Below are 14,566 nucleotides of genomic sequence, written 5' to 3' on the forward strand. Positions count from 1 at the left end.
AGCAGTTTTGAAACTGTCTTTTTGTGGAAGCTACAAGTGGATATTTGGAACGCTTTGAGGCTTATGCTGGAAAAGCTAATAACTTCACATAAAAAGTAGAGAGAAGCATTCTCAGAAACTTCTTTGTGATGAGTGCATTCAAGTGTACATTTGGAGTGCTTTGAGGCCTTTGCTGGAAAAGGAAATAACTTCACATAAAAATTAGACAGAAGCATGCTCAGAAGCTTCTTTGTGATGTGTGCATTCAACTCACAGAGTTGGATCTTCCTTTTCTTAGAGCGGTTTTGAAACAAGATTTTTGTAGAATATTCAAGTGGACATTTGGAGGGCTTTGAGGCCTATGCTGGAAAAGGAAATAACTTCACATAAAAACTAGACAGAAGCATTCTCAGAAACGTATTTGTTATGAGTCCATTCAACTCACAGAGTTGAACCTTCGTTTTGATAGGGCAGTTTTGAAACACTCTTTTTGTAGAATCTTCAAGTGGACATTTTTAGTGCTTTGACGATATGCTGGAAAAGGAAATATCTTCACATAAAAACTACACAGAAGCATTCTCAGAAACTTCTTTGTGATGTGTGCTTTCAACTCACAGATGTAAACATTTCTTTTGATAGAGTAGTTTTGAAACACTCTTTTTGTAGAATCTGCAAGTGGATATATGGAGCGCTTTGAAGCCTATGCTGGAAAAGGAAATATCTTCACATAAAAACTATACAGAAGCATTCTCAGCAACTTCCTTGTGATCTGTGCATTCAACTCGGAGAGTTGAACCGTCCTTTTGTGAGAGCAGTTTGGGAACACTCTTTTTGTAGAATCTGCAAGTGGATATTTGGAGCACTTCGAAGCCTAAGCTGGAAAAGGAAACAACTTCACATAAAAACTAGAAGGAAGCATTCTCACAAACTTTTTTGTGATGTGTGCATTCAACTCAGCGAGTTTAACCTTCCTTTTGATAGAGCAGTTTTGAAACACTCTTTTTGTAGAATGTGCAAGTAGACATTTGCAGCTCTTTCAGGCCTGTGCTGGAATAGAAAAGATCTTCACACGAAAACTAGACAGAAGCATTCTCAGAAACTTCTTTGTGATGTGTGCATTCCACTCACAGAGTTGAACCTTCCTTTTGATAGAGCAATTCTGAAACACTCTTTTTGTAGAATCCGCAAGTGGATATTTGGAGGGCTTTGAGGCCTATGCTGGAAAAGGAAATATTTTCACGTAAAAACAAGGCGGAAGCACTCTATCAAACTGCTTTGTGATGTTTACATTCAACTCACAGAGTTGAACCTTCCCTTGAATAGAGCGGTTTTGAAAGAATCTTTTTGTAGTATATGCAACTAGATATTTGGAGCGCTTTGAGTCCTATGAGGGAAATGGAAATATTTTTAGATGAAAACTAGACAGAGGCATTCTCAGAAACATATTTGTTACGAGTGAATTCAAGTCACAGAGTTGAACCTTCCTTTTGGCAGAGCGGTTTTGAAACCCTCTTTTTATTGACTCTTCCATTGGAGATTTAGAGCGCTTTGACGCAATGCTGGAAAAGGAAATATCTTCACATAAAAACTAGACAGATGCATTCCCAGAAACTTCTTTTTGATGTGTGCTTTCAACTCACAGAGTTGAACCTTTCTTTTGATAGAGCAGTTTTGAAACCCTCTCTTTGAAGAATCTTCATGTGGACATTTGGATATCTTTGAGGCCTCTGCTGGAAAAGGAAATATCTTCACATAAAAACAAGACAGAAGCATTCTCAGAAACTACTTTGCAATGTGTGCGTTCATCACACAGACTTTAAACTTACTTTTGGCGGAGCAGTTCTGAAACAGTCTTTTTGTACAGTCTGCAAGTGGATATTTGGAGCGCTTTAAGGCCTACGCTGAAAAAAGAAATAACTTCAATCAAAAAGTAGAAAGAAGCATTCTCAGAAACCTCTTTGTGATGTGTGTATTGAACTCACAGAGTTGAACCTTCCTTTTGATAGAGGAGTTTTGAAATACTCTTTTTGTAGGATCTGCAAGTGAATAGTTGGAATGATTTGAGGCCTATGATGGTAAAGGAAATATCTTCACATAAAAACGATAGAGAAGCATTCTCGGAAACTTCCTTGTGATGTGTGCATTCAACTCACAGAGTTGAACCTTCCTTCTGATAGTGCAGTTTTGAAACACTCGTTTTGTATCATCTGCAAGTGGATACTTGGAGCGCTTTGAAGCCTATACTGGAAAAGTAAATGTCTTCTCATAAAAACTATACAGAAGCAATCTCCGAAACCACCTTGTGATGTGTGTATTCAACTCAGAGAGTTGAACCTTCCTTTTTTTAGAGCAGTTTTGAAACACTCTTTTTGCAAAATCTGCAAGTGAATACTTGGATCGCTTTGAAGCCTCTGCAGGGTAAAGGAAATATCTTCACATAAAAACAAAACAGAAGCATCGTCAGAAACTTCTTTATGATGTGTGCATTCAATTCACAGAGTTGAACCTTCCTTTTGATAGAGCAGTTTTGAAACACTCCTTTTGTAGTGTGTGCAAGTAGACATTTGGAGCTCTTTCAGGCCTGTGCTGGAAAAGGAAATATCTTCACACAAAAACTAGACAGAAGTATTCTCAGAAACGTCTTTGTGATGCATGCATTCAAAACACGGAGTTGAACCTTCCTTTTGATAGAACAGTTTTGAAACACTCTTATTGTAGAATCTGCATGTGGATATTTGGAGCGCTTTGAGGCCTATGCTAGAAAAGAAAATATCTTCGCATAAAAATGAGACAGAAGCATTCTCAGAAACTTTTCTGTGATGTGTGCATTAAACTCACAGTGTTGAACCTGCCTTTTGACAGAGCGGTTTTGAAACACTCTTTTTGTAGAATCTGCAGGTGGATATTTGGAGTGCTTTGAGGACAATGCTATATAAGGAAATGTCTTCACATCAAACCTAGACAGAAACATTATCAGAAACTTCTTTGTGATGTGTGCTTCCAAATCACAGAGTTGAACCTTCCTTTTGATATAGCAGGTTTGGAACACACTTTTTGTGGAATCTGCAAGTGAATTTTGGGAGCGCTTTGAGGACTCTGCTGGAAAAGGAAATATATTCACATAAAAACTAGAAAGAGGCATTCTCAAAAACTTCTCTGTGATGTGTGCGCTAAACTCACAAAGTTGAACATCCCTTTTGCTAGAGCAGTTTTGAAACACTGTTTTTGTAAAATCTGCAAGTGAATATTTGGAGTGATTGAGACCTCTGCTGGAAAATCATATAACTTCAAATAAGAACGGGACAGAAGTATTCTCAGAAACATCTTTGTGATGTCTGCATTCAACTCGCGGAGTTGAAACTTCCTTTTGGTAGAGCAGTTTTGAAACTGTCTTTTTGTGGAAGCTACAAGTGGATACTTGGAAAGCTTTGAGGCTTATGCTGGAAAAGCTAATAACTTCACATAAAAAGTAGAGAGAAGCATTCTCAGAAACTACTTTGTGATGAGTGCATTCAAGTGTACATTTGGAGTGCTTTGAGGCCTTTGCTGGAAAAGGAAATAACTTCACATAAAAATTAGACAGAAGCATTCTCAGAAGCTCCTTTGTGATGTGTGCATTCAACTCACAGAGTTGGATCTTCCTTTTCTTAGAGCGGTTTTGAAACAAGATTTTTGTAGAATATTCAAGTGGACATTTGGAGGGCTTTGAGGCCTATGCTGGAAAAGGAAATAACTTCACATAAAAACTAGACAGAAGCATTCTCAGAAACGTATTTGTTATGAGTCCATTCAACTCACAGAGTTGAACCTTCGTTTTGATAGGGCAGTTTTGAAACACTCTTTTTGTAGAATCTTCAAGTGGACATTTTTAGTGCTTTGACGATATGCTGGAAAAGGAAATATCTTCACATAAAAACTACACAGAAGCATTCTCAGAAACTTCTTTGTGATGTGTGCTTTCAACTCACAGATGTAAACATTTCTTTTGATAGAGTAGTTTTGAAACACTCTTTTTGTAGAATCTGCAAGTGGATATATGGAGCGCTTTGAAGCCTATGCTGGAAAAGGAAATATCTTCACATAAAACCTATACAGAAGCATTCTCAGCAACTTCCTTGTGATTTGTGCATTCAACTCGGAGAGTTGAACCGTCCTTTTGTGAGAGCAGTTTGGGAACACTCTTTTTGTAGAATCTGCAAGTGGATATTTGGAGCACTTTGAAGCCTAAGCTGGAAAAGGAAACAACTTCACATAAAAACTAGAAGGAAGCATTCTCACAAACTTTTATGTGATGTGTGCATTCAACTCAGCGAGTTTAACCTTACTTTTGATAGAGCAGTTTTGAAACACTCTTTTTGTAGAATGTGCAAGTAGACATTTGGAGCTCTTTCAGGCCTGTGCTGGAATAGAAAAGATCTTCACACGAAAACTAGACAGAAGCATTCTCAGAAACTTCTTTGTGATGTGTGCATTCCACTCACAGAGTTGAACCTTCCTTTTGATAGAGCAATTCTGAAACACTCTTTTTGTAGATTCCGCAAGTGGATATTTGGAGCGCTTTGAGGCCTATGCTGGAAAAGGAAATATTTTCACGTAAAAACAAGACGGAAGCACTCTATCAAACTTCTTTGTGATGTTTACATTCAACTCACAGAGTTGAACCTTCCCTTGAATAGAGCGGTTTTGAAAGAATCTTTTTGTAGTATATGCAACTAGATATTTGGAGCGCTTTGAGTCCTATGATGGAAATGGAAATATTTTTAGATGAAAACTAGACAGAGGCATTCTCAGAAACATATTTGTTACGAGTGAATTCAAGTCACAGAGTTGAACCTTCCTTTTGGCAGAGCGGTTTTGAAACCCTCTTTTTATTGAATCTTCCATTGGAGATTTAGAGCGCTTTGACGCAATGCTGGAAAAGGAAATATCTTCACATAAAAACTAGACAGATGCATTCCCAGAAACTTCTTTTTGATGTGTGCTTTCAACTCACAGAGTTGAACCTTTCTTTTGATAGAGCAGTTTTGAAACCCTCTCTTTGAAGAATCTTCATGTGGACATTTGGATATCTTTGAGGCCTCTGCTGGAAAAGGAAATATCTTCACATAAAAACAAGACAGAAGCATTCTCAGAAACTACTTTGCAATGTGTGCGTTCAACACACAGACTTTAAACTTACTTTTGGCGGAGCAGTTCTGAAACAGTCTTTTTGTACAGTCTGCAAGTGGATATTTGGAGCGCTTTAAGGCCTACGCTGAAAAAAGAAATAACTTCAATCAAAAAGTAGAAAGAAGCATTCTCAGAAACCTCTTTGTGATGTGTGTATTGAACTCACAGAGTTGAACCTTCCTTTTGATAGAGGAGTTTTGAAATACTCTTTTTGGAGGATCTGCAAGTGAATAGTTGGAATGATTTGAGGCCTATGATGGTAAAGGAAATATCTTCACATAAAAACGATAGAGAAGCATTCTCGGAAACTTCCTCGTGATGTGTGCATTCAACTCACAGAGTTGAACCTTCCTTCTGATAGTGCAGTTTTGAAACACTCGTTTTGTATCATCTGCAAGTGGACACTTGGAGCGCTTTGAAGCCTATACTGGAAAAGTAAATGTCTTCTCATAAAAACTATACAGAAGCAATCTCCGAAACCACCTTGTGATGTGTGTATTCAACTCAGAGAGTTGAACCTTCCTTTTTTTAGAGCAGTTTTGAAACACTCTTTTTGCAAAATCTGCAAGTGAATACTTGGATCGCTTTGAAGCCTCTGCAGGGTAAAGGAAATATCTTCACATAAAAACAAAACAGAAGCATCGTCAGAAACTTCTTTATGATGTGTGCATTCAATTCACAGAGTTGAACCTTCCTTTTGATAGAGCAGTTTTGAAACACTCCTTTTGTAGTGTGTGCAAGTAGACATTTGGAGCTCTTTCAGGCCTGTGCTGGAAAAGGAAATATCTTCACACAAAAACTAGACAGAAGTATTCTCAGAAACGTCTTTGTGATGCATGCATTCAAAACACGGAGTTGAACCTTCCTTTTGATAGAACAGTTTTGAAACACTCTTATTGTAGAATCTGCATGTGGATATTTGGAGCGCTTTGAGGCCTATGCTAGAAAAGAAAATATCTTCGCATAAAAATGAGACAGAAGCATTCTCAGAAACTTTTCTGTGATGTGTGCATTAAACTCACAGTGTTGAACCTGCCTTTTGACAGAGCGGTTTTGAAACACTCTTTTTGTAGAATCTGCAGGTGGATATTTGGAGTGCTTTGAGGACAATGCTATATAAGGAAATGTCTTCACATAAAACCTAGACAGAAACATTATCAGAAACTTCTTTGTGATGTGTGCTTCCAAATCACAGAGTTGAACCTTCCTTTTGATATAGCAGGTTTGGAACACACTTTTTGTGGAATCTGCAAGTGAATTTTGGGAGCGCTTTGAGGACTCTGCTGGAAAAGGAAATATATTCACATAAAAACTAGAAAGAGGCATTCTCAAAAACTTCTCTGTGATGTGTGCGCTAAACTCACAAAGTTGAACATCCCTTTTGCTAGAGCAGTTTTGAAACACTGTTTTTGTAAAATCTGCAAGTGAATATTTGGAGTGATTGAGACCTCTGCTGGAAAATCATATAACTTCAAATAAGAACGGGACAGAAGTATTCTCAGAAACATCTTTGTGATGTCTGCATTCAACTCGCGGAGTTGAAACTTCCTTTTGGTAGAGCAGTTTTGAAACTGTCTTTTTGTGGAAGCTACAAGTGGATATTTGGAAGGCTTTGAGGCTTATGCTGGAAAAGCTAATAACTTCACATAAAAAGTAGAGAGAAGCATTCTCAGAAACTTCTTTGTGATGAGTGCATTCAAGTGTACATTTGGAGTGCTTTGAGGCCTTTGCTGGAAAAGGAAATAACTTCACATAAAAATTAGACAGAAGCATTCTCAGAAACTTCTTTGTGATGTGTGCATTCAACTCACAGAGTTGGATCTTCCTTTTCTTAGAGCGGTTTTGAAACAAGATTTTTGTAGAATATTCAAGTGGACATTTGGAGGGCTTTGAGGCCTATGCTGGAAAAGGAAATAATTTCACATAAAAACTAGACAGAAGCATTCTCAGAAACGTATTTGTTATGAGTCCATTCAACTCACAGAGTTGAACCTTCGTTTTGATAGGGCAGTTTTGAAACACTCTTTTTGTAGAATCTTCAAGTGGACATTTTTAGTGCTTTGACGATATGCTGGAAAAGGAAATATCTTCACATAAAAACTACACAGAAGCATTCTCAGAAACTTCTTTGTGATGTGTGCTTTCAACTCACAGATGTAAACATTTCTTTTGATAGAGTAGTTTTGAAACACTCTTTTTGTAGAATCTGCAAGTGGATATATGGAGCGCTTTGAAGCCTATGCTGGAAAAGGAAATATCTTCACATAAAAACTATACAGAAGCATTCTCAGCAACTTCCTTGTGATTTGTGCATTCAACTCGGAGAGTTGAACCGTCCTTTTGTGAGAGCAGTTTGGGAACACTCTTTTTGTAGAATCTGCAAGTGGATATTTGGAGCACTTTGAAGCCTAAGCTGGAAAAGGAAACAACTTCACATAAAAACTAGAAGGAAGCATTCTCACAAACTTTTTTGTGATGTGTGCATTCAACTCAGCGAGTTTAACCTTACTTTTGATAGAGCAGTTTTGAAACACTCTTTTTGTAGAATGTGCAAGTAGACATTTGGAGCTCTTTCAGGCCTGTGCTGGAATAGAAAAGATCTTCACACGAAAACTAGACAGAAGCATTCTCAGAAACTTCTTTGTGATGTGTGCATTCCACTCACAGAGTTGAACCTTCCTTTTGATAGAGCAATTCTGAAACACTCTTTTTGTAGAATCCGCAAGTGGATATTTGGAGCGCTTTGAGGCCTATGTTGGAAAAGGAAATATTTTCATGTAAAAACAAGACGGAAGCACTCTATCAAACTTCTTTGTGATGTTTACATTCAACTCACAGAGTTGAACCTTCCCTTGAATAGAGCGGTTTTGAAAGAATCTTTTTGTAGTATATGCAACTAGATATTTGGAGCGCTTTGAGTCCTATGATGGAAATGGAAATATTTTTAGATGAAAACTAGACAGAGGCATTCTCAGAAACATATTTGTTACGAGTGAATTCAAGTCACAGAGTTGAACCTTCCTTTTGGCAGAGCGGTTTTGAAACCCTCTTTTTATTGAATCTTCCATTGGAGATTTAGAGCGCTTTGACGCAATGCTGGAAAAGGAAATATCTTCACATAAAAACTAGACAGATGCATTCCCAGAAACTTCTTTTTGATGTGTGCTTTCAACTCACAGAGTTGAACCTTTCTTTTGATAGAGCAGTTTGAAACCCTCTCTTTGAAGAATCTTCATGTGGACATTTGGATATCTTTGAGGCCTCTGCTGGAAAAGGAAATATCTTCACATAAAAACAAGACAGAAGCATTCTCAGAAACTACTTTGCAATGTGTGCGTTCAACACACAGACTTTAAACTTACTTTTGGCGGAGCAGTTCTGAAACAGTCTTTTTGTACAGTCTGCAAGTGGATATTTGGAGCGCTTTAAGGCCTACGCTGAAAAAAGAAATAACTTCAATCAAAAAGTAGAAAGAAGCATTCTCAGAAACCTCTTTGTGATGTGTGTATTGAACTCACAGAGTTGAACCTTCCTTTTGATAGAGGAGTTTTGAAATACTCTTTTTGGAGGATCTGCAAGTGAATAGTTGGAATGATTTGAGGCCTATGATGGTAAAGGAAATATCTTCACATAAAAACGATAGAGAAGCATTCTCGGAAACTTCCTCGTGATGTGTGCATTCAACTCACAGAGTTGAACCTTCCTTCTGATAGTGCAGTTTTGAAACACTCGTTTTGTATCATCTGCAAGTGGATACTTGGAGCGCTTTGAAGCCTATACTGGAAAAGTAAATGTCTTCTCATAAAAACTATACAGAAGCAATCTCCGAAACCACCTTGTGATGTGTGTATTCAACTCAGAGAGTTGAACCTTCCTTTTTTTAGAGCAGTTTTGGAACACTCTTTTTGCAAAATCTGCAAGTGAATACTTGGATCGCTTTGAAGCCTCTGCAGGGTAAAGGAAATATCTTCACATAAAAACAAAACAGAAGCATCGTCAGAAACTTCTTTATGATGTGTGCATTCAATTCACAGAGTTGAACCTTCCTTTTGATAGAGCAGTTTTGAAACACTCCTTTTGTAGTGTGTGCAAGTAGACATTTGGAGCTCTTTCAGGCCTGTGCTGGAAAAGGAAATATCTTCACACAAAAACTAGACAGAAGTATTCTCAGAAACGTCTTTGTGATGCATGCATTCAAAACACGGAGTTGAACCTTCCTTTTGATAGAACAGTTTTGAAACACTCTTATTGTAGAATCTGCATGTGGATATTTGGAGCGCTTTGAGGCCTATGCTAGAAAAGAAAATATCTTCGCATAAAAATGAGACAGAAGCATTCTCAGAAACTTTTCTGTGATGTGTGCATTAAACTCACAGTGTTGAACCTGCCTTTTGACAGAGCGGTTTTGAAACACTCTTTTTGTAGAATCTGCAGGTGGATATTTGGAGTGCTTTGAGGACAATGCTATATAAGGAAATGTCTTCACATAAAACCTAGACAGAAACATTATCAGAAACTTCTTTGTGATGTGTGCTTCCAAATCACAGAGTTGAACCTTCCTTTTGATATAGCAGGTTTGGAACACACTTTTTGTGGAATCTGCAAGTGAATTTTGGGAGCGCTTTGAGGACTCTGCTGGAAAAGGAAATATATTCTCATAAAAACTAGAAAGAGGCATTCTCAAAAACTTCTCTGTGATGTGTGCGCTAAACTCACAAAGTTGAACATCCCTTTTGCTAGAGCAGTTTTGAAACACTGTTTTTGTAAAATCTGCAAGTGAATATTTGGAGTGATTGAGACCTCTGCTGGAAAATCATATAACTTCAAATAAGAACGGGACAGAAGTATTCTCAGAAACATCTTTGTGATGTCTGCATTCAACTCGCGGAGTTGAAACTTCCTTTTGGTAGAGCAGTTTTGAAACTGTCTTTTTGTGGAAGCTACAAGTGGATATTTGGAAGGCTTTGAGGCTTATGCTGGAAAAGCTAATAACTTCACATAAAAAGTAGAGAGAAGCATTCTCAGAAACTTCTTTGTGATGAGTGCATTCAAGTGTACATTTGGAGTGCTTTGAGGCCTTTGCTGGAAAAGGAAATAACTTCACATAAAAATTAGACAGAAGCATTCTCAGAAACTTCTTTGTGATGTGTGCATTCAACTCACAGAGTTGGATCTTCCTTTTCTTAGAGCGGTTTTGAAACAATATTTTTGTAGAATATTCAAGTGGACATTTGGAGGGCTTTGAGGCCTATGCTGGAAAAGGAAATAACTTCACATAAAAACTAGACAGAAGCATTCTCAGAAACGTATTTGTTATGAGTCCATTCAACTCACAGAGTTGAACCTTCGTTTTGATAGGGCAGTTTTGAAACACTCTTTTTGTAGAATCTTCAAGTGGACATTTTTAGTGCTTTGACGATATGCTGGAAAAGGAAATATCTTCACATAAAAACTACACAGAAGCATTCTCAGAAACTTCTTTGTGATGTGTGCTTTCAACTCACAGATGTAAACATTTCTTTTGATAGAGTAGTTTTGAAACACTCTTTTTGTAGAATCTGCAAGTGGATATATGGAGCGGTTTGAAGCCTATGCTGGAAAAGGAAATATCTTCACATAAAAACTATACAGAAGCATTCTCAGCAACTTCCTTGTGATTTGTGCATTCAACTCGGAGAGTTGAACCGTCCTTTTGTGAGAGCAGTTTGGGAACACTCTTTTTGTAGAATCTGCAAGTGGATATTTGGAGCACTTTGAAGCCTAAGCTGGAAAAGGAAACAACTTCACATAAAAACTAGAAGGAAGCATTCTCACAAACTTTTTTGTGATGTGTGCATTCAACTCAGCGAGTTTAACCTTACTTTTGATAGAGCAGTTTTGAAACACTCTTTTTGTAGAATGTGCAAGTAGACATTTGGAGCTCTTTCAGGCCTGTGCTGGAATAGAAAAGATCTTCACACGAAAACTAGACAGAAGCATTCTCAGAAACTTCTTTGTGATGTGTGCATTCCACTCACAGAGTTGAACCTTCCTTTTGATAGAGCAATTCTGAAACACTCTTTTTGTAGAATCCGCAAGTGGATATTTGGAGCGCTTTGAGGCCTATGCTGGAAAAGGAAATATTTTCACGTAAAAACAAGAAGGAAGCACTCTATCAAACTTCTTTGTGATGTTTACATTCAACTCACAGAGTTGAACCTTCCCTTGAATAGAGCGGTTTTGAAAGAATCTTTTTGTAGTATATGCAACTAGATATTTGGAGCGCTCTGAGTCCTATGATGGAAATGGAAATATTTTTAGATGAAAACTAGACAGAGGTATTCTCAGAAACATATTTGATACGAGTGAATTCAAGTCACAGAGTTGAACCTTCCTTTTGGCAGAGCGGTTTTGAAACCCTCTTTTTATTGAATATTCCATTGGAGATTTAGAGCGCTTTGACGCAATGCTGGAAAAGGAAATATCTTCACATAAAAACTAGACAGATGCATTCCCAGAAACTTCTTTTTGATGTGTGCTTTCAACTCACAGAGTTGAACCTTTCTGTTGATAGAGCAGTTTTGAAACCCTCTCTTTGAAGAATCTTCATGTGGACATTTGGATATCTTTGAGGCCTATGCTGGAAAAGGAAATATCTTCACATAAAAACAAGACAGAAGCATTCTCAGAAACTACTTTGCAATGTGTGCGTTCAACACACAGACTTTAAACTTACTTTTGGCGGAGCAGTTCTGAAACAGTCTTTTTGTACAGTCTGCAAGTGGATATTTGGAGCGCTTTAAGGCCTACGCTGAAAAAAGAAATAACTTCAATCAAAAAGTAGAAAGAAGCATTCTCAGAAACCTCTTTGTGATGTGTGTATTGAACTCACAGAGTTGAACCTTCCTTTTGATAGAGGAGTTTTGAAATACTCTTTTTGGAGGATCTGCAAGTGAATACTTGGAATGATTTGAGGCCTATGATGGTAAAGGAAATATCTTCACATAAAAACGATAGAGAAGCATTCTCGGAAACTTCCTCGTGATGTGTGCATTCAACTCACAGAGTTGAACGTTCCTTCTGATAGTGCAGTTTTGAAACACTCGTTTTGTATCATCTGCAAGTGGATACTTGGAGCGCTTGGAAGCCTATACTGGAAAAGTAACCCAAATGTCCAACAATGATAGACTGGATTAAGAAAATGTGGCACATATACACCATGGAATACTATGCAGCCATAAAAAATGATGAGTTCACGTCCTTTGTAGGGACATGGATGAAATTGGAAATCATCATTCTCAGTAAATTATCGCAAGAACAAAAAACCAAACACCGCATATTCTCACTCATAGGTGGGAATTGAACAATGAGAACACATGGACACAGGAAGGGGAACATCACACTCTGGGGACTGTTGTGGGGTGGGGGGAGTGGGGAGGGATAGCATTGGGAGATATACCTAATGCTAGATGACGAGTAGGTGGGTGCAGCGCACCAGCATGGCACATGTATACATATGTAACTTACCTGCACATTGCGCACATGTACCATGAAACCTAAAGTTTAATAATAATAAATAATAATAAAAGAAGAAAAAATAAATAAATAAAAAAAAATAATAAAACCAAAAAAAAAAAAGAAAAGTAAATGTCTTCTCATAAAAACTATACAGAAGTAATCTCCGAAACCACCTTGTGATGTGTGTATTCAACTCAGAGAGTTGAACCTTCCTTTTTTTAGAGCAGTTTTGAAACACTCTTTTTGCAAAATCTGCAAGTGAATACTTGGATCGCTTTGAAGCCTCTGCAGGGTAAAGGAAATATCTTCACATAAAAACAAAACAGAAGCATCGTCAGAAACTTCTTTATGATGTGTGCATTCAATTCACAGAGTTGAACCTTCCTTTTGATAGAGCAGTTTTGAAACACTCCTTTTGTAGTGTGTGCAAGTAGACATTTGGAGCTCTTTCAGGCCTGTGCTGGAAAAGGAAATATCTTCACACAAAAACTAGACAGAAGTATTCTCAGAAACGTCTTTGTGATGCATGCATTCAAAACACGGAGTTGAACCTTCCTTTTGATAGAACAGTTTTGAAACACTCTTATTGTAGAATCTGCATGTGGATATTTGGAGCGCTTTGAGGCCTATGCTAGAAAAGAAAATATCTTCGCATAAAAATGAGACAGAAGCATTCTCAGAAACTTTTTTGTGATGTGTGCATTAAACTCACAGTGTTGAACATGCCTTTTGACAGAGCGGTTTTGAAACACTCTTTTTGTAGAATCTGCAGGTGGATATTTGGAGTGCTTTGAGGACAAGGCTATATAAGGAAATGTCTTCACATAAAACCTAGACAGAAACATTATCAGAAACTTCTTTGTGATGTGTGCTTCCAAATCACAGAGTTGAACCTTCCTTTTGATATAGCAGGTTTGGAACACACTTTTTGTGGAATCTGCAAGTGAATTTTGGGAGCGCTTTGAGGACTCTGCTGGAAAAGGAAATATATTCACATAAAAACTAGAAAGAGGCATTCTCAAAAACTTCTCTGTGATGTGTGCGCTAAACTCACAAAGTTGAACATCCCTTTTGCTAGAGCAGTTTTGAAACACTGTTTTTGTAAAATCTGCAAGTGAATATTTGGAGTGATTGAGACCTCTGCTGGAAAATCATATAACTTCAAATAAGAACGGGACAGAAGTATTCTCAGAAACATCTTTGTGATGTCTGCATTCAACTCGCGGAGCTGAAACTTCCTTTTGGTAGAGCAGTTTTGAAACTGTCTTTTTGTGGAAGCTACAAGTGGATATTTGGAAGGCTTTGAGGCTTATGCTGGAAAAGCTAATAACTTCACATAAAAAGTAGAGAGAAGCATTCTCAGAAACTTCTTTGTGATGAGTGCATTCAAGTGTACATTTGGAGTGCTTTGAGGCCTTTGCTGGAAAAGGAAATAACTTCACATAAAAATTAGACAGAAGCATTCTCAGAAACTTCTTTGTGATGTGTGCATTCAACTCACAGAGTTGGATCTTCCTTTTCTTAGAGCGGTTTTGAAACAATATTTTTGTAGAATATTCAAGTGGACATTTGGAGGGCTTTGAGGCCTATGCTGGAAAAGGAAATAACTTCACATAAAAACTAGACAGAAGCATTCTCAGAAACGTATTTGTTATGAGTCCATTCAACTCACAGAGTTGAACCTTCGTTTTGATAGGGCAGTTTTGAAACACTCTTTTTGTAGAATCTTCAAGTGGACATTTTTAGTGCTTTGACGATATGCTGGAAAAGGAAATATCTTCACATAAAAACTACACAGAAGCATTCTCAGAAACTTCTTTGTGATGTGTGCTTTCAACTCACAGATGTAAACATTTCTTTTGATAGAGTAGTTTTGAAACACTCTTTTTGTAGAATCTGCAAGTGGATATATGGAGCGGTT

Source organism: Pongo pygmaeus, chromosome 20 (genome assembly GCF_028885625.2).
Source record: "Pongo pygmaeus isolate AG05252 chromosome 20, NHGRI_mPonPyg2-v2.0_pri, whole genome shotgun sequence".
Taxonomy (NCBI): Eukaryota; Metazoa; Chordata; class Mammalia; order Primates; family Hominidae; genus Pongo; species Pongo pygmaeus.